A 26,472-nucleotide genomic window follows, 5' to 3' on the forward strand; every position below is an offset into this window, starting at 1 on the left:
CTGAGCTTAAAATTTATAATTAAAAACTATATTAACAGATATTCTTCTTGTTACAAAGAACTTCTATCACAACCTCACTCTGACCAAGGTTACATCCCAAAACATTTTAAATATCAAATCAGTTCAAGATATTCAGAAAGAATACAACTCATGAACTATCAGACATTCATTTGTAATTCTCTAAGCTCAGTCAATCAAAATTAGTTCTTGTAAGTTCGAGATTCCTAAATTACAACAAATAGGCTTCTCAATATTCTCATTCAGTCAATGAACACTTAATTCAATAATATAGCATTTGTCACTTGAAGAGGGAAAAGTCTTAGCACATCACACATTCAATCTTGACTCACTGAATACAGCAACTAGGAATAAATTACTTTCGGCAGAATTAATTTTCGTTACTTCTCAATAAGTATAGTAAAGGTAATCTTACCAGGATATAGCTTCATCACATCATAAGGAGATCGAATAACATCTTTAAAGTCCTTGCTGACTTTTACTTTGTAGTAACACAAACTTAAAAGAATCTTCTATTTCCGTGATTGATTTATAGACTCGGGAAAATATAACATTTTTGCACTTGGTTTAAATTATCTACCCATTTCTTCCTTTTCTTATGCGTATTATCCTATGTCCTGCACTTTTTTCACCTAGGCGTTAGGAAGTTTTGGTAGAAATCCAACTCCGAAAAAGGTAAGTTAAAATGCCAAGCGATTCCTGGTCCTTTCTATTGCGTTTTTGGCACGTCAAAAACCCCCCTTCAGTCTCTAGCCACTGTTCTCTATACTCCCCCACTCGTTTCTCCTTTTCTACTTTTGTTTTCGTGTCCACTCGTTCCTTTTTCTCGCCAGTAACTGATTCTCACCGGTTTAGCTCACATCGAACTTGCTTTTCCCTTGGTATATAGTAGTTCACGCGCTAGGAGAAATTGAATGATTTCTCACAACAGTCAATTAAATGATATCACAAGGAATCTTCTAGATATATTAAAATTACATACTTTAATACAGAGTTTATTATATTATTATTAAAGGAATAAAGCAAATAAAATAAATGACACTTTAATACAGAGCCTTTTCATGTCTATGATATACCCTAAAATTACATAAATAAAATTAACTAATAAAACTCAAAAGGAATTACATGAATAACATTTTATAAGCAAGAGACTCGCATTGTGCATTCATGGTTCATAGAGCATATGCAACATTCCTCTTTCTCCCCTAGCTACCTAATTCTCCTGATTTGAATCTCATCCATCATCTGTGCAATCATGATATGCCTCATTCCTTAGTGGAATGGGGTATATCTTCGAGTTGACAACTGTTTCTTGCCACTCTTGGTTACTTGCCTCTGGGATGTTAATCTGTCTAATTGATTCAGAATATCTTATAACACCTTTCATGGTCTGGTGGAGCCAATGCTAAAATAGGTGCAAGCAGTTATCTTGGCCAGAGTACAGCAACACACTACTAAGCAGGTAACATAATATTTTGCCTCATGAGTGCACATGACAAGCCTGCAATATCAATGATCGTGTGGGCCATTTCAAAAATTCTTCATCAAGTTATAGAAGTATGAGAAACTAGTTATGTAGTTGCTGTGAAACTATGAGATGATTAGAATTAAGTGGAATATTATTAGCTTAAGAGCAGTTAAGCTAATTTCCCCATGGGGCTTGCGACTTGCAGGCACAGGCATGGCTAACCCGGGGTCCCAGAGCTAAGTATGATCTATTTCAGAGCTTTTGGTCATGCTTTTCTCTAACTCTTCCACTTCCTGCTTCTACCCTCATACTAACATTCTTTCTAATGAGGATTCTTTACTTAAAACTTTCTGTCTCTTTTCTTGCATACTAACCCCCAGGAGGAGGTCCTCCATTCTCCCTGAAGCTAGAGTACTCGGGCTAGGGGTGTTTCCTCCTCTTTCAATTAACCACTAATAGTTATAGTAGTGGGCAGCAGCACTACTTGTATTAACTTCCTGTAGCATACATGTTACAATACTGCGATGTGGAAGGCAAGGGGAAACCACCACATTACATTCCCAAGTAAAAGCAGCAATGGAAGTCAAAAATGAAATCAAGATTGGCGATGGAGCCTTCACTGAAGGAGTCATGCCCGGCAGGAGAAGTAACCGGGCTTCTCAGGTCGACAGCCAACAAAATCCTGGTACTTATTCAAAAATGAAGACAAGAAATAAGCTGAATATTGGAACATGGAATGCGAGAACACTGCTAGAACCAGGTAAAATAGAAAATGTGAAAAAAGAAATGGAAAGACTTGAAATAGACATTCTGGGCATTAGTGAGACGAGATGGGAGGGACAGAGTGATTTCTGGAGTGGAGAATTTCAGATAATATATTCAGGACAAAAGAAGGGTGAGTCAGGTGTTGCAATAATGCTTCATGAAAAAGTTGGAAAGTTAATCACTACAATAGTTAACTATAGTGACAGAATCATGGCGATAAGCATTCAAAATGAACCAGTAAACCTCAATATTATAATGATCTACATGCCAACATCACAACATAGCGATGAACAAATAGAAGAAATCTGGAGCAGCTTTAAAGACAGAGACAATACAATAATAATGGGAGTTGGAATCCTATAGTGGGACAAGAGAGCAATGATAATGTTTCAGGAAGATTTGGTCTTGGACGTAGGAATGAAAGAAGAAAGCAGTTAATAGAATTTTGTACACAAAAACAGTTAGTTACAGCAAATTCACTATTTCAAGTTCCAAAAAGAAGAAGATACACATGGAAAGCGCCTGGGGATTCAAATAGATATCAAATAGATTATACAGGGTGTCCCAAAATTCACGTAAGATTTAAATTTAGTGCCATTTGTGCGGTAAAGTGCTGCCAACGAGAAAAAAGTGACAGCTGACAGTTCAGGGTTATTAAAAATGGAGCGCTACATGAAAGAACAATGCATTTTCATTGTTGAGCAATATGTTAAAAATAATGAAGGTTTGGCAGCTACAGTTCGCAATTTTCGTACAAAATATGGTCAGAATAGTGATTTAACAACTGTGAAAAGATTAATTAAAAAATTCAAGGAAACGGGATCAATTAGTGATCTTATAGTCATCCTTCAACAAGTCGTTCAACAGAAAACATCGAAGCAGTTCGTGAGAGTGTTGCTGAGAGTCCAGGAACATCAGTTCGGCACCGTGGTCTTGAATTGGGCATTTCGAGAAGCTCTCTACAGCATATTCTCACGAAAGATTTGCATCTTAATGCTTACAAAGTTCGATTGACTCAAGAACTGAAGCCTACTGACCACACACAGCGAAGAGAGTTCGTTGAATGGATTATGGAACAACAACAAGTGGATGCTTATTTTTCGAACAAAATCATCTTCAGCTATGAGGTTCATTTTCATCTTGATGGCTTCGTTAATCGACAAAATTGTCGCATTTGGGGTTCAGAAAATCCACGAGTGATTGTTGAGAAACAAATGCATCCACAACATGTCACTGTTTGGTGCGGATTTTGGGCTGGAGGCATCATCGGTCTATTCTTCTTCGAAAATGTGGCTGGTAAGGCAATAACAGTTAATGGTGCTCGCTATCGCGACATGATAATCCAGTTTTTTGTGCCTAAATTGCAAGATATGGATGTGGACAACATGTGGTTTCAACAAGACAGTGCCACATGCCATACAGCCCGATAAACAATTCAATTACTGCATGAGTCATTTCCTGGTCGTGTAATTTCCCATTTTGGTGATCAGAAGTGGCCGCCCAGATCATGTGACTTAACGCCGTTGGACTTTTTTCTTTGGGGATTTTTGAAGTCTAAGGTTTATGCCAACAAGCCCACAACCACCCACACCTTGAAGGAGGAAATTGAGCACTGTATCAACGAAATTCAGCCACATTTATGCAAAACGGTCATGGAAAATTTCAACAAAAGAGTGCATATGTGCCAGCACAGCCGTGGAGGCCATTTACCTGATATGCTATTCCATGCATAACCCTATACTGTATACTTTATGAATCAATAAGACATTACAATATTTAATTAAAAACCTGTGTTTTCTATCAAAATTACTTCTTGCGTGAATTTTGGGACACCCTGTATATTGGTCAAGAAAAGATACAGAAACCAAATAAAAAATTTCAAAAGCTATCCAGGTGCTGACATTAGTAGTGACCATAACCTTGTCTTAATGAAAACAGAACTGAAACATAGGAAACAAATCCAAAGATACAAACCAATAAGATGGAACCTTGAAAAATTATAAAGAGAGGATACCAAGAGGCAACTGATCGTAACATTCCAGAAAACATAAATAGTCAGAATAATATTGAAAACCAATGGAATATGATTAAAGAGTTAATTACAAATTCATCAAATCAATTATTGAAAAATGCAGAAAAAGAAAAAAGAAAACATTGGATAACAGATGAAATACTTGGCCTTATGGATGAAAAAAGAAAATATAAAAATGCTGTTAAAGAAGATGTGGCCAAATAGAAATATCTTAAAAATCAAATTACAAGAAAATGTAGACAAGCCAAAAAAGAATACCTGGAAGAACAGTGTAATAACATAGATGAATTATTTAAAAAGTAAACATAGAGAAAGCCTATAAAGAAATTAACAAACTAACTTTCAAATTTAATAAGAACAGCAAAAACAATGCCATCAAAGATGAAAATGAAAAATTACTAATAGAATCTGACGATATATTAATGGAATGGAAGAATTATCTTGAAAATCTCTATAATGGCGACGAGCTTGATGCTGATATCAGCAGAGAAAATCAAAATGAAGATAATCTAGGACCCCCAATAATGCAAGAAGAATTTGATAAAGCACTGTCCAAGATGAGTAAGGGGAAAAAGTCCAGGTGTAGAGACAATATTCCTATAGAACTGCTACAAAATCTAGGTGATGAGACAAAAACCTTACTCTATCAATTAATAGCTCAAATCTATGATAGAGGATATAAATACTCCTAAATTGTCTAACTAATATCGGCATAGATTTGAGGGATAGGAAAATAATTTATCAAAGTTACAAAAATCAAAATGAACGGATTAAAATCAATGATAAGGAGAAAATAATAAATATAAGGAGTGGAGTAAGACAGGAATGTATACTTTCACCACTTTAATTTATATATTGAAAAGGCCATTCAGGAAACTAAAGATAAAATAAATAGTGGCATAAAGATAAATGGTGAGCAAGTCATGTGTATACGATTTGCTGATGACATAGCCTTTGTAGCAGAAAACAGAAGAACATTAAAAGCAATGCGAGAATTACTAAATAGTAACCTTGAAAAATATAAAATGAAAATCAACACAGATAAGACTAAAATCATTGTTACAGGCAAAATCCTTATCAATATAGAGCATATAGACATCAGGAAACAAATAAAACAAGTGAAAAGCTTTAAATATTTAGGAAGCCTAATAGCAGAACAAGAGAAGACATAAGATCAAGAATAAACAACGCAAAAGCCCAATTCTCTAAGATGAAAAGCATTTTAACAGGAAAACTCAACCTATAATTGAAAAAAAAAAATAGTAAAGACATTGATATGGAGCATTGCACTGTATGGATGTGAAACCTGGATTCTAGGCAGAGAAGATGTAAGAAGATTGGAAGCTTTTGAAATGTGGTGCTGGCGCCGCATGAACAAAATAAAATGGACAGAAAAAAAATCAAACCAACAAGTCCTGAGAGAGATAAACAAAACAAGAACTCTAATTAAATCGATCAAAATTAGAAGGGATAGGTGGTTTGGACATATACTTCGACATGATGGACTTGTGAAAAGAATAACTGAAGGCAAAATAGAGGGGAAAAGAAGAAAAGGCAGACTGAGGAAAAGCTTTCTTGACCAAGTCAAAGACAGCATTGGTTTGAGGAGTTACCAGGAGGTTAAGAAGAAAGCCAATGACAGAGCGGAATGGAGGAAATTGCTGCTGAGTTACCAGTCCCATGACTGATGCAACTGATGAAGAAGCAAGAGACAAACAATGAAGTATTATTAATTATAAATATCTTCATTCACAATTTAACAGTGTACTGTGTCATAGGAAGACTGTTTGCTACCCATGAGCAAATGTAGAAAGTGCATAAGAGTGCCATGAAGATAATGTTCTGGAAGCAATGCAGCAAAGCCCAGACTCAATTTTATGAAGAATTTGACATATTACTAGTGTTCCATTTACCTTTTGAAAAATTCTGCACTCTGACAACTTTTATCCATATCACTTGCAAAGGGTATAATACCTCTTTTCTCAACACACTATGTGCAATTTCGTGAATGGCTTCTGGCAAATTTGAACATTCTTCCTGACTTTCTGTTTATAGATGAAGGTCAGGTCACCCGTAATGGTGTAAATAATTAAAAGAAACACACGTATTAACCACAGTGAAAATTATTTACAAGTAAATAATTTTCACTGTGGTTAATACGTGTGTTTCTTTTAAGTACTGATGATGTCCTAAGATACTTAGGATGAAATATTTACAAGTAAATAATTTTCACTGTGGTTAATATGTGTGTTTCTTTTAATTATGATTTCACCACAGGTTTCGTTATTTAAAAAAAAAATAATAATAATGGTATAAATGACTTATGAAATTTCCATGCTTAGTATAACAAAATCAACAGGAGGCGACAAAACGTGCTTTCCAGCACAGGTTTTCAATAAGCATGTGATGTAGATCATTAAGTAACCGTCTTATTGGAATGCATTTCATCCAGGGACATCACACAGTGGATTCCTATAGGAATTTTTGTGAAAAATAACCTATAGTTACCTTTACAGGATGTACTGCTTGCAACGTACCATATGTGAATGCCATATAATAGAGCGCTATAGATGGATAGGAAGAGATGGACCTGTGCTATGGTACACTGGTCACCTGACCTACCTCCATTATATTTCTTCCTATTGGGCTGTCATAAGTCTTGAAGTGTACAGCAGTGATAAGTTGGAAACACATCAGCAGTTAATACAGGTAATAATCAATGCTACTAATGCTCAAAAATGAGTTTGAGCATAGGAATAGTCAATGGAGCAATGTACAGCATGCATTCAGGCGCTTGTACTTCTAAGTTAATTTTTAATAAAAATTAGTATTTGGACATGGTAATTTCTGTTTAGCATGTATTGTATTGTTCCTGTAACACAATAATGGAGTTGCACTGACTCATAGCGTATATGAACTTTTCCGTTTAAAGAGGCTTTTAGAAACGTTCTGTTGAAATTCGTTGGTACCGTTACCAAACATCCATTCTATTGCAGCATAAAGATATGCATGGCATTATATGCATACCAGAGTGTTGCAGTAATGGAAAAAGTTAATGACATGATTTTGAGGGCTCAGCATTGGGTACTTCCATTTCAGTTATGGCACGTTTTGTTAGTTGGCCAGTACTGCAGTTGTCATGGTATTCCTAGAATGGTGCCAAACTGGTAAAACCACTTCATAACCCAATTAAAGTGGCAAACAAAGTGGATGCTCATAATAAGCAAAGGATGCAATGGCTTTCTTGTATATATGAGGTTCTGGTTGCTGAAGATCTGTAAGCAGCTGGTATTTCTTCAGTAGCATGTCTCTGGAATGCTATGCTGAGTAGAAAAAAGGTGTACTGAGAGACGAGTCAACATATGACCAGTTGACAGTCATATTTTGGCCAATACTGCAACAGGAGTTCTAATTCTGATCAATGTATTCCATACTATGACATCAACTCCACTGGTCTGGATAGTGAAACATATGATAGGGGTGCACACTGACTCCTATTGCACCACTAGAACTTCTATTACAATATTATCTGGGGGTATGATCAGTGTGGACTAGTAGTAGCCAGTGGTGGCCCCTAAGAATTTGTGGTGGTGAGGCTGTAGCAATAAAAGTAAAAAAAAAATATTAAAAAAATCAGTATGGATTGAAAAAATTATATTATTAATAAAACTAAAATATAACAGAATTTAACAATATTTAACAGAATTCTTCTCAATAATATTTACCTATGACAATGACGTTAATTTGTGTTCTTTGTTGTGCTCGTGTAGTAGCAATGTATCTTAGGCTGCAATGCTACCAGCCCAGACTGCACATAAATCATGCGTTACCCCCCCCCCCCCCACACACACACTACGTTATCCCCACTAGGTAGCGGTTTGGTATGGTCTGCATTGAATGCAGCTCCGGGGTTGAGTATACTAGCCCTAGTCTGTACAGCACATTGACTATTTCATAACACAACTATTGCTACAAAACGAATTATATAAAATAAAATATTGAGCAGTATTGTATTACATACAAGAAAATAATGGTTTTAGATAAATATATAAAATTTTAAGAACGGTGATAATAAAACAGGAACTTCCCTGCAGCCTTAATGGACGAGTCGCCACTGATGGTAGCTCATAGCAGACCAATACAGAATTGGTTTGAAGCACACATGGAGATCATCCATCTTAATGGATAACTCTATGTGGCTGATGAATTCATCAGATATCAACCTATTCAAACACCTAGATATGTATCGTTATAAGTATTATATTTTAGTATATTAGAATTCAGAAAATTATAATTATAGTAAACTGAACAGTATCCAACTTTGACCAGCCTAGTTGACTGAGTGATTAGCATACCTACTTCTTAACCAACAGATTGTGGGTTCAAATTCTGACTGTTAGCATGTTCTGGACAAGCCTGTATAGACTCTGAGTCTCTATAAGACTTTTTTTTTTTTAACCTAATTATCCTTTGAATTTATGAATCTTAAAATTGATGTTTGTGTGAAAGCTTTCACTTTGATATTTGAAAGACTGAGGTTTTAACAATTTTCTGATAAGGTAAGTTTTTTTTAATCATTTCCTGTCATATTTGCACATATGAGCACCATCAAGTGAGTCATTGATTTTTTTTTTTTCTTGCCAACACATTTTACCCCTTTGAATTTAAATGTATTATCAGGTGTCAAATTATAAAGTTCTTCTTTGTCAACATTGTAGATGTCTTTGTAACTGAATTTTTTTTTTATTTCTGCCCAGACATGATCAATCCATTTATTTGTCATTATTGGATCTGCAGATCAAGATTCTTCACTAATTTTTGCATAAACAATATCATGTTGGATTTTAAATTGATCCAGTAAGTCATTATTACATATAAAATTGTCCCATCCAAATTGTTTAACAAATTTTTCTCCTTGAGCTTTCAAGATCAGAATATCTCTTTAGAATCAACACTTCTTTGTGTAGTGAACCACTGAAACAATGTTTCATCAACGTTCGTAAGAGTGCACTTTCTAAATTTTTGATTTTGGTTATGTTGTTTCCCAGTGCTGATATGTAAACATCATTATTCTTCTGCAATGTCAATACCGTTGAAGAAGACAAAAAAAAATTTTTACATACTTCAACATTTTTTTGCACCACATTGTAACCCACAAATAATTTAGACTTTTTCATGAACCGAGAGACATTTTCTTTTAGTAGACATGTTTCTGATGGGAGGTTTGCTTTTAACTGATTTTACAGTCGTGCAGTGTTTGGTTAAAGTGAGGGAGGAGGGCCAGAGGCTAGACTGCTGGAGGGGTGGGTAGACTGGGGATAGTTCCCAAGGATAAGAGTAGGTTATAATCTGACTCATAATCTTGCAGGTGGTCATAAAAGCTGAGTCACTCCTTTCATTTTTGTCTATTCTGAAAATTGGGTATTCCATGAACAACCCGAGTAATTAACAATGTTTGCACAGCTACCAAAATTTGTACAGTATATTCGTGTAGTATGCTCATTATAAAAATGAGCAATTGTATGAGAATATGCATTAATTAAAATCGTTATGGGTTTTTGCTTGTTATTTCTGTTCTTAGTACAACAGAGTTCAACTGTAGTACATAAATAACATAAGTGTTAAGTTATTTCTGTATTTCCTGTTGTGCATGGGTGCAAACTCTTGCTGATTTTGTACACCTAAAGATGTACATTCTTTAAAATAGAGACATCAACTAGTTGTGTCTTTATCTACTCTATAATATAAAATGATAAGCCTTTTTTTTGTAACGTGTTTGTGTCACATTTTTTGTCAAGTTATTTGAAACGTTTTGAAACTCAGCAGCTACCCTGAGTGTGGAACCCCCTTTTCGAGTCATCAGAATTCAAGGAGAACCGGCCTACCAGTCCGGAACTCGGGGGGGGGGGTGCGTCAGAGCCCCCCCCCTAGTATCAGTATATTCTGTTAGTTCCTTCTAACTTGCACTGAGAGCTTCAGTCACCTTTATCATGAGTTGCCTTAGCATGTACCCAATGAGACGATTTTTGGCAAAGATGATTGAAACTTCAATTGTAATTCAAGTTTAAAATCTAGAGTTTTTGCATTAATATTTGAATATTTGCGGAGTATCCATAGCTCGGTCAGGATTGATTACATCATTTGGTTGGAAAAACTGTGGTTTGAATTCCATCTAGGACATAAACCTTACATTATCTCCTCTGTTATTTATTATCTGTATGGATCACATTATGAAGGAAAGTAGTATTAAATCTGATATCAAAATTGGAGGCTGTCCGGATCAGAAGTCCTAGACAGAGGGATGAATACCAGATGATTGGCATAGAGCTCTCCAATCATCTGGAATTCTTGCTTTATTCGGATGATGTTGTACTTCTAAATAAATCCGCTACAAGTCTGCAAGATTCCCTGACTAAATTGAATAACTGTTGTAATAGATATGGTACAAAGGTCAGTCAGCATTAAAAAGACAAAGACTATGAAAATAGGCAGAAACATTGAAAATGTCAACTGCATTGTGAATGGAGAACTTATAGAACAAGTAAAACATTTCATCCTTAGGCACAATTTTTAGAAGATGGTAAGTTAAATATGGAAATAGACAACAGAATCAACAAAGCTGGTATGGTAGGAAGTCAACTGAATAAATTTATATGGAATAAGAGAGAAATTAGCCAAAACACTAAATTAGCTGTATACAAGACAGTGTTTAAACCAATTTTAACTTATGGATCTGAGAGCTAGGTTAGAAGTAAAACACTTGACCAAAGACTAGAGACTACAGATATGAGAATCCTGAGAAAGATTAGGGGCATGAACAGATGGCATCAATGGCAATATCATATTAAAAACGAGGATATTAGGAAAGAACTAGACATTGTCAGCATCCAGGAATGTGTTAGCAGAGCTAATCTCAGATGGTATGGTCACTTAAACAGAATATGCGAGGAAAGATTAGGAAAGCAAGTGTTCTTTGCCATGTTGGCAAGAAAACGACCCAAAGGAAGACCAAGATATAGATGGAGTGATACAGTAAAAAAGTGCCTGATAATATAAGAAATATAAGACCCGATAATATTGGAATCTTGACATTAAACAGACTGATTTGGAGGAAAATTGTAGATAGGAAGTTAGTAATGATGTAAATTTTTCATGTAGTACTATCATATCCTGTACACCCCTTGAGGGTACATGGCAGGAATTTGATGATGATGATGACATAAACTTTTATCAGAACTTTTCAACTGAAGGTGAATACAAAACTGGCAAACTGGCCAGAGGAAAGAACAACACACAATTTACAGCTCACAGCTGAGATGTGAGCTGTAAATTGAGTGTTAAGCAGGTTTTTAAGAATTCAAGTTACTTGGCTGTGACAGGTCATTGAGCCTAACATTAGTAGTTTAAATCTGTATACTAGGACACTTTCATAACAGATTCACTCACTATAATAAGTTGCTGAAAAATCTTGACCAAGTTCCATAGTTATGTCATGACAAAAGAAATTCACTATAAACTATTCTTATGGTCTCTGTGAGTTTGCAATTGTAAGGTCAGCTGTGTGTGAAAAACGTATCCTGGCATTTCATTATCTGATCTTCAGCAGCCCCAGATGGTATGTTATATATATATATATATATATATATATATATATATATGAAAAAGCTTTAATGACTGATGCCGAGAGATAAAAAGATGACATGATATATTTGAAAAGATACTACTAGTTTCGTTGAATTGATCAACATCTTCAGGTATCACAATCAAAGAAGTATATAAAGAATTACAGAGACTTAAAATTGTAATAACAGAATAAGTACAAAAAGACAGTAACGTGTTTGAAAACAAAATGCGAGTTTGAGTTCTGTACAAACGTATACTACGCACTGTCGCGAGTGCGCCAGTACTTGAACAGAGGCAACGTGTGTCAGAGAGAGATTAAAACTCAGGCTGTTGTTGATATGAGAGGAATCAATTATTATTAATTTATTATTACCATAATAAAATCTTGGAACTTTTAAACAGTGATAATTACTCAGAAATTAATAGTGACCCTATGATTGAACTACACAATAGAACTAATAATTTATTAAAAACCACCTTGGAGTTGCAAAGAAACATTCGTCTTTCTCTTAGGTCACTTCATCCCTTAATCCCACGACTGGATGGTCTCCCCAAGATTCACAAAATAAACTGCCCACTCAGACCTATAGTTGAGGGCATACACTCTCTTACCTATAACCACTCTAAATATTTCACAAGGTTTCTAAGAAATCTTTCTGGAATTTCCTCTTCACATATTAAAAACTCTGCAGATTTTGTTTCTAAAATCAAGGATATCAAACTTAAAAAAACAGATTTAATGGCCAGTTTCGATATTGTTTCTCTCTTTACAAATGTACCTGCTCAAGAAGTCCTTGATCTTTTCAAGAACAAATTATCAAAAAAACTCTTTGCTCTTCTCTCCCATTGCATAAAGTCAGGATACTTCAAATATGACAATAAGATCTACTTACAAAACTCAGGTCTGGCAGTGGGCAGCCCGCTCTCTCCGATTCTTGCAGATATATTTCTCAACGATTTTGAAGAAAAAGCTATTAACTCCTTCCATCTTAAACCAAAATTCTGGTATCGCTATATTGATGATATTTTCCTCATCTGGGAAGATGGTGTCAACAACTTCAATTTATTTTTAGACCACCTAAACAAGTGCCATGGAAAAATCTCTTTTACCTTCGAACTGGAATCAGATGACTGCCTTCCCTTTTTAGACCTGAAATTTACCAGATGTGCTGAGAGTATTAAAATCTCAATTTTTAGAAAGCCTACTCATACTGATAGATACCTTCATGTTTCCTCCCATCACTATCCCCCACAAAAATTTGGTATTATTTCCACCTTAGCTCACCGAGCCAAATCATTACTTACAGAAGAAACAGAAATTGAAAATGAACTCCTTTTTCTTAAAAAAACTTTTATTAATAATGGTTTCTCTCCTAAGAAAATTGCTTTTTTCTTAGGAGAGAAACCATTATTAAGAGCCTTCATCTCTTTGCCTTACATCAGCTCTATTTCACCAAAACTGTCAAAGATTCTCAAGAAGTTTAACTTCAAAACTTGCTTTACTATGCTTCCAAAACTTTATTCAATACTTAGCAAACCTAAAGAGAAACATCTTCCAAATCGGTTTCCAGGAGTGTACAAGATTTTATGTGATTGTGGAAAGCCATACTATGGCCAGACTGCTAAATCCATCCTTCTGCATTTGGAAGAACATCGTCGAGACATCTCATTACAGGACTAGAGCTAACGCTCTCTCTCTAGCCATGTTCTCTTTTCAGCTAACTCAGATGAAGGCTGCCAACACATTGTGAACTGGACTCAAACTTCTAACATCCATGTGTGCTATGATGAACTCGAGAGAAAGATTGTCGAATCTAGGGAAATTTCTCTAGATTCCTCTCATATCAACAACAGCCTGAATTTTAATCTCTCTGATGCACACGTTGCCTCTGTTCAGTACTAGCGCACTTGCGACAGCGCGTAGTATACGTTTGTTTGGAACTCAAGCTCACATTTTGTTTACAAACACGCTACTTTCGTTTTTGTACTTGTTCTGTTATTACAATTTTAAGTCTCTGTAATTCTTTATATACTTCTTTGATTGTGATACCTGAAGATGTTGATCAATTCAACGAAACTAGTAAACTAGTAGTATCTTTTCAAAAATATCATGTCATCTTTTTATCTCTCGGTATCAGTCATTAAAGCTTTTTCATAATATTGCAACCGAATAAAAATGAATTCTGAAAAAAAAAAAAAAAATATATATATATATATATATATATATATATACACACATACTAGGGGACTCTGCTCCCCAAGTTCTGGACTGGTAAGCCGATAAGACAAAAAACGTGACATAAAAACGTTTCAAATTTCGGCTTATCTTTTTATATATATAGAGAGTAGATATATATATATATATATATATATACATACACACACATACTGTATATGCCATATGTTATTTCTTAAAACAAAAACGTTTGCATATTTCCTTTTAGCAACTGAACCATTGAGTAGTTATCACAATCTATCATTTCTTGTTTTTATTTTGATCTAAACACCACTGACTAAAAAGTGTAGTTTGACATTGTTGACATATCCATGGAATATCTAAGGCAATAGTGGCCAATCCATGCCTTGCAGGTTGGATATGACCATGGATGATTTTTATATGGCTTGTGTGGAAAGTGAATTAAAACAGCATTTCAGCATTTTTAAATTATTTTAAGAACCTTGTACATTCAGTGCTAAAATAAGTCAAAATAAAGACATTGAAAAGACTGGCATTCATTGCAGGAAATATGTGAGAGTTGAAGTTACAAAGCCAGGTATTGCTGTTATGAATTTCTGTCTCTCTTATCTGCGTTTCATCTATTTTGCATTGCTATGTGTACAGGCATGCAAGCATCTAGCTCTGTATCAAATATGTACATGTAGTCTGGTGCATTCATATATATATATGCTAAATACAGTTATGTATGTATCAATCTTTTCATATTGTGAAACTGCTATTTTCATATAACTTGTTCGTTGTATTGAATTACCATTAATTTGTATTAAATTAAAAACTCATCTTTAAAAATGTTCCCAAAAGGCAGAAAGTTGATTTGGAGTGTTGTGTTTTTAATCAGATATGAACTAAAAACTATTTCATCATCGAGTGTGACAAAAAGCAGTATGGTTGACTGCCAATTTTTCTTCTTCTTCTTCTTCGTCTATGATCTCTTATGCTTTTAAGCATTGAGATTTTGCCAAAGAGATTTCCATACCGTCCTGTCCAAGGTTTGTTGTTTTGCTTCTTTCCAGTTAATTCCCTTCTTTTCCAGTTTTTCTTTAATTTCCTTTTGCCAACCTTTCCTGGGTCTGCCTATGTTTTTTTTTCCTATTTTCTGGCTTTCGTATACAGTTTTTGCTATTCTTCCTTCTTCCATTCGATTAAGATGTCCAAACCATCTCATTTAGGCTTGTGTTATGAATTGATTCAGAGGTGCAACTTGAAGGCTGGCTCTTATGGTTTGATTTCTTATTCGGTCTAGTCTTGTTTTTTGTGCCACTTTCCTGAGATATTTTATTTCAGTTGTTTGTAGTTTATTTGTGTTTCCTGTTGTTAAACACCAAGACTCACAACTGTATGTTAATGTTGGTAGAAACACTGAACAGTACACTGCCATTTTGGTATTTTGGGTGACTTCTTTCTTATCTAGGAGTGGGCCTTTCATTGCATAGAATAGCTTTGTTCCCCCTCTTATCCTGTTGTTAATTTCTGTGTCTAGTCTACCATCTTCTTGTATATATGATCACAAGTATTTAAAGGAGTGGACTTGTTCCAGTTGGTGATTCTCTATTTTTATTATGTGTTTTTGTTGGTTTCTAGATATGATCATTGTTTTAGTTTTATTTATATTTATGGTCATATTCCTTTTCTTTGTTTCTTCATACTAAATGTTGATATTGTGTTGCAGATCTTCAGCTGTATTTGCTAGAATCACTACATCATCTGCAAAAGCCATATGTGAAATCCTGGTTTCTTTCAGTTTCCTGTATTCTAAGTGGAACTTTTTTGTTTTTGTTTGGCATGCCTTTAAAATTTCATCCATTACTACGATGAAGAGAAGAGGGCTGAGATACAGCCTTGCCTCACTCCTACATTTGTTTCAAATTCTTTTGATCTATTATTACAGGTTCTTACATAATTTCTATTACTTTTGTAGAGGCTTTGTATGGCTGCTATTAAGTTATCTCATATCTTGTTTTTCTTTAATGTTTATCATATTAAGTGTCTGGGAACTCTGTCAAAGGCCTTTTCAAAATCTATAAAACATGAATGTAGTTCTTTTCAATATTCCAATGTTTTCTCTGATATTTGTCTAAGACTGAAGATAAGATCCTGTGTGCTTCTATTTTTTCGAAAGCCATATTGCATTTCATCCAGTGTGTCTATTTGATTCCTAAGCCCCGCTTCTAACATGCGGGTATATAATTTTCCTAGAACGCTTAAAAGTGAAATTCCTGTATGGTTTTTACATTTGCGGTTGTCTCCTTTCTTAAATATAGGGATTATTATAGCTACTTCCCAGTCTTTGGGAATAATTTTCTTTTTCCATACAACATTGAATAGGTGTAAAAGAAATTTTATGGCTTTCATTTCTAAATTCTTTTCCATTTCTGGTGTTATTTGGTCATGGCCTGCTGATTTTCCCAGTTTTATTTTATTTATTGTTGCTAACAGTTCATTTGCACATGAATTTCTTCACTCTGATCTTCTATTTTGCTTGTGTGTCTTGCTCTTAGGTCAGTGTCCTGCATCTTCCAATAATTTTTGAAAGTACTGTTTCCATCTTTCCATGATGTCTTTGGAATTTGTGAGTAACTTTCCATCCTTATTTTTGATAAACTTTATGGGGCATTCTTTCTCTGACCTCATTCTTCTTAAAACATTATAGAAGAATTTTTGGTTTCCTTTAAAATTTTGTTCTAAAGTATGTCTGAAGTCTTCCCATCATTTTCTTTTCTCTGCTCTCACTAATGTTTTAACTTTATTTCTTTGGTTGTTGTATAGTTCTCTATCAACCTGCAGCTTTGATGTTATATATCTCTTCCATAATTGCTTTTTCTTTTTAATTTCTTCTTTTAGTTCTTCAGTCCACCAGGGTGTTTTATGTTTCTTCTGTTTATTATTTAATGATACACCACAAATTTCTTTGCTTGTTTCTAGAAGAAGTGTTTTGAATCTGTACCATAGGTTTTCTACTTCTTGGTCTTCATATATCTCTTTTTCTACTTCTTTCATCTTCTTTTCTATTTTACTTTTATACTCAATGGCTATTTCTTCTTTCTTTAGTTTGTAGTTCTTTATCATAACATTTTATTTCCTTGCTACTTTTTCTACATTTTTCAACTTTTATTTTATGGATTGTTTCCAATACTAATAAGTAGCAGTCACTGCCTATTTCAGGACCCCTGTAGACTCTTGCATTTTTTGTATACTTCCAGTACGATCTGCTTATGATGGCATAGTTGATTATAGATTTTTCGTTTCTATTGGGCTCTTCCCTGGTAAACTTATGGATTTCTTTATGCTTGAACATAGTATTCGCTATTACTAAATTATTTGTAAAGCAAAGATTTATTGTTCTTTCTCCATTATTATTCCGGGTTATTTCTCCTTGTGATCTCAACACTTGTTTCATTTCTTCATCTACTTGATTCCCTACCCGGCCATTAAAGTCTCCTAGTAGTATGATATGCCCTTAAACTTCTTCAATTGTTTTTTGTAAGAGTTCGAAGAATTCATCTTTAATTTCTTTATTGGCATTATTGTTTGGGCCATATGCAACAATTACAGTGAATACTTGGTTGTCGATTTAAAATCTATAGTGATTGTCAACAGCCTTTCGTTTATTAGTTGCCATTTAGTAATACATTTATATTCTTTGAGATCTGGTTTAATTATGCAAGCTACCCCTTGTTTTCCCCATTCTCTTGGGTTTACCCCTGAATAGAAAGTATATACCCATCTTTCATTTTCTGGCAACCTTGACCTTTCTTTTTTGTTTCTGTGACTGCTAGCAAATCCAATCTTGATTTTTTAAATTCATCAATTAATTCGTTTTCTTTTCCATGTAGACTTTTAACGTTCCATGTTCCGTATCTCATGTACCTTTTTCCTCGCTTTGTCATTAACCATTTAGGCAGTTCGGCTATCTCTTTGTTATTTCTTTTAATGAGTGAAATTTTAAGGTGTGCAGGGGATTAGCCTTCAGCACCCGAGTCTGGTGGTGGGGCTGCCACCTTCGAGGCCCCAGACCGGCCTATGAGGGAAGTGCTATTTTGTTAGTCCACGGGAGGTATTTTATTTCCCTCCTACCCTTCATAGTAAACTATGACGAGCATTCCCCGATTGGCCACCAGGGGATGCGCCCGATGGGGATTACAGGTGTCCCCACATGGGTGCCAATTTTTAAAGAGGTAAAAATTGATACATTCACAGTTATCATCCCTGAACCTCCAGGAAGCCAAAGACTCGTCATAGGAAAGTCCCCCTGTCATACAATCATGCCATTTAAATGCATTCACTGATGAAACGACCTCAGAAGAACTTTGAGATAAAACCAAAATAATATTTCTGGAAACTGCAAAGTCGATGTTGCCCCAAAAATCCAGAATCAACACACCCTAAATATTAAATGAAACTTTGAAACAAGTCGAGATAAGAAGGGAAATAAAATTAAAAGAACCTTCAACAGAAGATGATAGGCAGATCTATAGCGAGTTATCCGAGCTCATCAAAAAACTTTGCATTAAAGATGAAAACAACTTTATCAACAGATTATCATTCAAATCAAAATCAAACGAAAGACCTACTTAGTAAGCTGATGCCAACAATCATATTCTTAATGATCTAACAGACATCCTTAATAGATTGAAAGACTATTGCTCAAATCTATACAAAGATAATTCAGTCTCATTTAACAAAGAAAACATAAGATACTTCCATAAGGAAACCTTGTATTTTAAAAGAAGAGGTTGAAGAAGCTCTAAAAAAAAAAACTCAGAAAAGGGAAAACCCTGGGGCCACGACCAAATATGAAGTGAACTTTTCTAGGACCCATAGGAATTGAAATCATCAGAAAAGTTTGTAATAAAATCTGGGAGACAGGAAATTGGCTTGTTGATTGGGTAAAATCCATTTTTATCCCAATAGAGAAAAAAGCAAATGTCAATAAATGCAATAATTATAGAACTATAGCCTTGATCTTACATGCAAGCAAAATTCTTCTCCATATTATTAAAGAAAGACTTAAACAATATGTCGAGTAACAACTTCTTACAGGATGGGCAGGTTTAAGAAAAGGACGTGGATCCAGAGATAAAATTTCTAATCTAAGGCACTTAGTTGAAAAGTTTAAGAATTTAATATTCCCTTGTATATGTGTTTCATTGATTACACTAAAGCATTTGACTGTGTCAGGTGGAAGAACCTGTGGAAAATACTAAGTAAAATGGACCTTCCAGAAAACACTTGATACACCTTTTAAAACAACTGTATTAGAGGAATCAGGCTGCTGTGGAATTGGATGGAAAAACATCTCAGTTGTTCAACGCCGAGGAAGGTGTGAGGCAAGGATGCATGCTCTCTCCTGATCTATGCAATCTTTATGAAGAATACAATATGAGAAAGGCACTTAATGGACATGATAGTGGTTTCTCAGTTGGTGGTAAAAAGATAAATAATCTGATGAAAGGAGAACTGAAGTCCATCATTTAAAAGTCCATCATTCGAATGGGAAAGGTTTAAGAATTAATCATGATAAAACGAAATACATGGCTATAGATGAAAATGACAATTTCACCCACAACATTAACTTTGAGAAGGTGGATGAATTCATTTACCTTGGAGCTCTAATAAACACCAAGAGTAGATGTCAACCAGAAATTAAAAGAATTACTATGGCGAGTTCAGCAATGGTGCAGTTACAGAAAATATGGAAAGATAGAAACATTTCTATCACCACTAAATCAAGACTGGTCAATAGCTTGTTGTTTTCGATTTTCATTTATGGTGCTGAATCTTGGACACTCAGGAAGAAAGATATGGACAAGATAACAGCTTCAAGATGTGGTGCTGGAGAAGGATGTTGAGAATCTCCTGGATGGACAAAAGGTCTAATGAAAGTACAAGTCAACTAAAAATCAAGAGAGAGATGTGATATTGTAAATGAAAGAATTCTCAAATATTTCAGTCGCATTTCAAGATATGAAAATTTGAATGTCCATCATTCGAATGGACATTCGAATTCAAACAACCTGGAAAAACTTATCATCCAGAGCAAAGTGGAAGGACAAAGAAAAGAGGACACCAAAGACCAAGATGGTTGCCCCAGATTAAAAAGATCACCAGACTTACTTTGGAGTTGGCCACTGCTTCAACAAAAGACAGAAAGAAATGGAGGGACATTGTGGCTAGGGTCACGAGTTCTCAGGCATGAAGAGACTGAGCAAGAAGAAAAGCTACTGGAGAATTCAATATATCATTCTAAACATTAATCAAGTCTGAATTTGCTTGCAACTTTATTAATTATGAACACTAATATAAAATGGATGGATTAATACATCATATTAGAAAGTTTTTGATTAAAAAGTGTCACTTGACAAGAAATTATATTGTTTTAATCTTTTACACAAGCATAAGCAAACAAAGTTGGTGTGTGAAGTATCTTCATGACTAGTCTACTCATATAAAGAGGCTGTAATCTTTTACATTAGACCTCAAGAATGGTTGAAACTGTTCTGGGTAGTGACTTTTACATAATATTTTGCATTATGAGATATTGAGACAACCGTGAATTCAATAGCCTCAATATACAAGTGGACTAGCTGTGAAGATACTTCTTGCACAAACTTTGTTTGCTAATGATTTAGTAAAGTATTAAAACAAGACTACAATTTCTTTTCAAGTATAATATACAACAGTATTAGTCCTGTAGGAAATCTTATGAAACGAAGGCATTAATGGAATTGTCCTTTTGACTAGTTCAGATCAGCAACCATTCCAAGAGAATCTATCAGGTCAGATGGATCGAAGATCTTCATTTCTTTGAAGATCTTTGATTCTCTATCATCCTAATTATTCTTATTCTCTATCACCTCCCATATTCCTTTTTCATGAACACTGTTACAGCTCAGTTTTTTCCCTCCCTAAATTATATGTCCAAACTACTTCAAATCAGAGTGGGATAGTTAATATAAGGCATCAAGGTAGGGTTGGGGCTAATGAGGGTCTTAAATTCATTACACTAATGCTAGGAGTATTAGGAACAAGAAGGAAGAGTTTTTGGCCATGGTTGGCACTTCCAGACCACAGGTTATTGGTATTAGTGAAACATGGCTGACTGTAGATGATATTGTTAGTGGGATTGAATGTGATGGGTATAGTGTGTTCAGGAATGACAGGGAGAATAAAATGGGGGGAGGAGTATTGTTGATGATAGCTGATGAGCTGCAGCCAAGGAGAATAGAAGTTGAATTGCAGGATAGAGAAAAGAGCACATTTGAGCCCATTTAGTGTGAGATTGTGGCTAGCAGAACTAAATATACAATTGGGTGCTGCTATAGACCAGGTGATGGAAAAGATGGTGGTGACAGTTTGCACAAGCAAATAGAAGAAATAAGTGGAAGGAGAGTGATTATTATGGGATATTTCAACTATGGTCGCATTGATTGGAGTGAGGAGAGGACACACAGGAGGAAGGAATTGGATTTTATTCAGTTATTAAGGGATAACTATCTGCGACAGCATGTAATGGAAAATACTAGGGGTCAGAGAGTGCTTGACCTAGTAATTACATCTGAGGATTTAGTTGTAACAAATATGACCACATTGCCACCAATCGGTGAGAGTGATCATAGGGTCTTGACTTGGGAGGTGGCTAATGGTGTAGAATTTTCAATTAAGACAGGGTACATGTGGAATTATCGGGCTGGAAAGTATGACAACCTTAGGAGTTTGATTGGTTCAGTACCATGGCATGTGAAACTGCAAGGACTAGAAGTCGATAGTGCATGGGAGGTAGTTAAGAAGTGTTTGCATGAAGCAATGGCTTCATGTATACCTAGATTCCGAATAATAAATGAAGTAGGGGTTAAATGGATGAATAACACCATTAACCTTGAGCTGCAAAAAAAGAAACAACTAAGGAGGGAATTTAAGGAGAAAGGTGACCGGCAGGCACATGAACGGTATAAAGCGCAGGCCAGAAGGGTAACGAGTGTGGTAAGAAAAGCAAAAAAGGATTACGAAAGAACATTGGCCATGCAGGCTAAAGAGAATCCTAAACAGTTTTTTAGATATGTAGCAAGTAAAAGGAAAAATGTACATGGCAGAATGATTTTAAAGAATGCCGATGGTAACTGAATCAGTCGATATAGTTGAGTTACTGAGTGAGCACTTTGCAAGAATATATCATCAAGAATATATCATCAGTAGATGATACGGGAATTGTGGTGAATGAAGTGGAGGTGAGTAGTCTATTGCATAACCTCAATGTCATTACATCTGTGGAATTGGATGGTATACCAGCTCGTGTTGTACGAGAAGCAGCTAAAGAATTGTCAGTACCCTTGACCATTTTGTTTAATTTGAGTCTCGGGTCTGGGTTAGTCCCAAGGGGGTGGAAAGAGGGGAAAATAGTTCCACTGCATAAAGGTGGTTCCAAGACTGCTGTTGTAAATTACCGACCGATTAGCATATCAGGAATCATTGTCAAGGTCTTAGAGAAATTAGTCAAAAAAAGAATACAGGATTGGATAGACGAAAATGGGATATTGTATGGGGGACAACATGGTTTTGTGAAGGGTAGATCATGCCTCAGTAACTTGCTCACGTTTTATAACACAGTGACGGCTGAACTGGATAGGGGTAATGGGTTTACAGTAATACTACTGGACCTTGCCAAGGCTTTTGATAGGATACCACATAGAACCCTAATCAGTAAACTGGAGCAGATGGGGATAGATATATGGTTGGTGAGATGGATAGGAGGGTGGTTGAAGGAGAGAGAGATACCAGAGAGTGGTTTATTCAGGAGTGGAGTCTAAAAGATGGCTTGTGACTAGTGGAGTGCCACAGAGCTCTGTTCTTGGACCACTGCTTTTCAATTTGTTCATCAATGATATAGGAAAGGATTTGAGAGGAAGTGTTCATTTGTTTGCTGATGATGCAAAGTTGGGTAGAGCAATTATGAGTGCACAGGATGTCAAAATTTTACAGGATGATTTGGATAGTTTGGAGGACTGGGCTAGGAAAAATGGATGTCAATTTAATGTGCCAAAGTGTAAGGTTATGCACTTTGAGGTGAAAAGAATAGCAGCAGTATATCGCATTGGTGGAACCGTACTCCAGGAGATTGATGAGGCCAGGGATTTAGGAGTGTTGGTGGATAGGGAATTGAAGTTTAGGGGACACATTGCAAAAGTGACTAAAACAGCTCACCAAATCACTTGGCTTCTGAAAAATACTTTAACATGCAGAGATAAACAAGTTGTTCCTCTGTATCTAGCCTTGATAAGACCCCATCTGGACTACTGTGCCCAGTTATGGGCACCAGGGTTTCTTCGTGATGGGGAGGAAGTGCAGAGGATCCAGAGACGAGTGACCAAGATGATAGCAGGTTTGTGGAATGAACCTTATGAGAATAGGTTGAAGATTTGTGGGTTGCAGAAATTGGTCGATAGGCAAAGGAGGGGTGATATGATTGAGACATTCAAATTACTGAAGGGTCTCTATAAGATTGATCCAGAAGATATTTTTGGCATGAATGGAAGCTGGGCAAGAGCATGGTTGACAAGGGTGTTAGAGCTAGGTTTTTTACTTGGAGAGTAGTGAATGAGTGGAATAAGCATCCAGAGTCTGTTGTGGGTGCTACGACTGTGAATGAGTTCAAGGCAAGGTATGATAGATGCTGTGTGAATGTCGAATAGTTGTTCTTGACATGATGTTAGGGCCTCCCTCGATGAGTCTGTCGACTCCTTGGAGTTTCCCGAAACAATAATAATAATAATAAAAGCAGGAGTTGACAAGCATTTCTTCAACACTGCTAGTCCTAAAACATTTATCATGTCTACATTTCTTATTTTGTCTTTCCTTGTTTTTGCCACACTTTCATCAACACTTGCATTTCGTTGCTTGTTAGTCCCCCATGCTTCTCCTACATATAACAAAGTAGAAAGAAAATAACTTCTGTTAATCAGAAGCTTATACTTCGGTGAGGGCTCACTGTCCCAAAGTACACTGTTAAAAGCCTTAGTCCAGCAAAATCCTCCTTGATATCTCCTGATCTAAACTTTCATAACTAGAAAGTAGACTTCCCAAATATTTGAAATTTTCACTCAAAAAAAAAAAAAAAACCTTACTACATCAAAGCTAGAGTCCTGTTATTATTATTATCTATTAGGTTACAAAATTACATGAACTTCAGCTTTTACTGGCCACCATCCATACTGGTTTGTTTTAATTTATATGTACACATATATGATTAAATTTTTTTTTTTTTTCACCAGAGGTCAGGCCAATAGTTTTCACAGTGGATCAGTAACTTTAGCATACCATGTAATTGTAGTGCAGCTTGTTTCTTTGTATATATATATGTGTATACTCCAGATGATGACCTTAATGTGAAGGTCGAAATGTCAAGTGATTATTTTGGTTTATATTAAATTGAAGTTTTACTCTAACACCATAATTGTTTCCATAATTTTCATGATATTCTGATCACCGTGTAATCATGAAGGAAAGAACTCTTCAAGACTTGTTCATTGAGTCTAATACTGTTAATAAGTAAATAATCAGTAGTTCTTTATCCAGTTTTTTCCTTAGCTCTTCTGCATGTGTGACAAATCATCACCAGCTGTTTCTCCTTTCTGGGTCATTAACTGTATATAGGACCCTATTCATCACTGCAGTAAATAGCAACAGAGATAAAAACACTTCCTCGTTGCAGTCCATTATTAACTGTAAACTGCTTTGAATTAGCAAATTAGTCTTCACACTGCTTTTACATGTAATATACATATTCTTATAACTATTTCTTCATTTTCTATGCCTGTCCTTTCCAAACTTTCCCAGACTTTTTCATGTTGAACCCAATCAGAGGTTTTTTCCAAATCTAGAAATGTCATAAATAGGCTTTTTTTCGAATTCCTAGTATCTCTCTATCATTTTTCTTATAGGAAGATCAACAGTTGATCTCTCTTTTCTAAAATCATATTGCTTTTTTTTTTTTTCTTAGACTTTCCTCTGTTTTATTCCTTATACTTGTTATCATTATCCTTTTATAAAACTTGGCACAGTGACACAATAATGTGATTTCTTTATAGTTACTACAATCCCCTTTTGGAGTCTTATTTAAATATTGGAACAGTAACCCCCTTGGTCCATTCAATCTTAACTACCAAAATTCTATCAGTTCAACAGCATTGCCACAGGGCATTTTCCATTCTTTATCTTCCTTAATTCTTCTTCAATCACTGCCAGATATTTCCCTGTTATTGCTCTTATCTCTGTATTCATTCCAGTTTATTTCACTAAGGCTTTTGTCTTTGTTTGACAGATCTCTAAAATCATGTTGCTACATATCATCCTATTCTTCTCTTTCAGTAACTCCATCTCTTTATTAAAGAACATGTTTTTCATAGCTTCTTCTTTTATTCTTCATTAATCAATATACATTTTCTTATTCTCATTAATATCTTTCTTCAACTTATGTATAAATTCAACTGAATATTTTAAAATGATTTATTTTATTTTATTTACTCTCTTGCATGTCTCTTTCTCTGTTTATAAAAAATTGTATCATCATTTGATCTAATTTTATCTATCAAACTGACAAACATGTAACTGAAGTAGTAGTTGATATTAGGCTGAAACAAAATAATTTATTAAATTGCTTTCTCCCTTTATCTAAAATGAAATAATGTATACAGAGGAGTGATGAGTGACCACGTTATAATTCTTCACCCTTTGTATAAATAGCCAAACTACAAACTACAAAAAAATGACAGCTTTGAGTAGCCAAGTAAAATTATAATCAGATTTGCTTTTCACTACAGAAAATTGCCTGAATCCTGAAACATAATAGCCCTGAGGGAGAGAGAGAGAGAGGAGACTTTATGTGGCTGTGCCCTCTGTCTGCATAACAGTTAAGATGACTTAACATAAATAAAAAAAACAGTAACAAACTAAATGTTTTCCAATAGCAGTTAATATCTATAGTTGAAAATGACCAGAATGATAGTCTAATCACGAGTATCATTAGGCATTACGTGCAGTCTCTCTATTGTTGTGTAAACTCTGTATGTGATTGATGGCATAGGTCATGTCTTTAACATGCATAAAATTAAAGATGATTTCCAGATGTCATCCACATATCTCCAACATACATATGACATCTTTATTGCCTAGAAACACACCCAAAAAGACCTGGAGGATTTTCTATGTTTTCTGAATTAATCAACATCCAAAAATAAAATTCACATTAGAAGTAGAAAAGAATGGAAAATTACCATTCCTAGACATCATTGTTAACAAAAACATTGCTAGAGGATTATCATTGGAAGTCTATAG

At 35.1% G+C, this 26,472-nt stretch overlaps 1 protein-coding gene across 2 annotated transcripts in view; it reads left to right on the forward strand.

Annotated features, from left to right (window-relative positions):
* Positions 1 to 26,472, forward strand: part of LOC150108758 (transmembrane emp24 domain-containing protein 5-like) — a 65,261-nt gene that overhangs the window by 17,997 nt on the left and 20,792 nt on the right. The window lies entirely within an intron of this gene.

This window comes from Typopeltis vanoorti, chromosome 3 (genome assembly GCF_054136105.1).
Source record: "Typopeltis vanoorti isolate ZY-2024b chromosome 3, IOZ_Tvanoo_1.0, whole genome shotgun sequence".
In the NCBI taxonomy this organism is placed as follows: domain Eukaryota; kingdom Metazoa; phylum Arthropoda; class Arachnida; order Uropygi; family Thelyphonidae; genus Typopeltis; species Typopeltis vanoorti.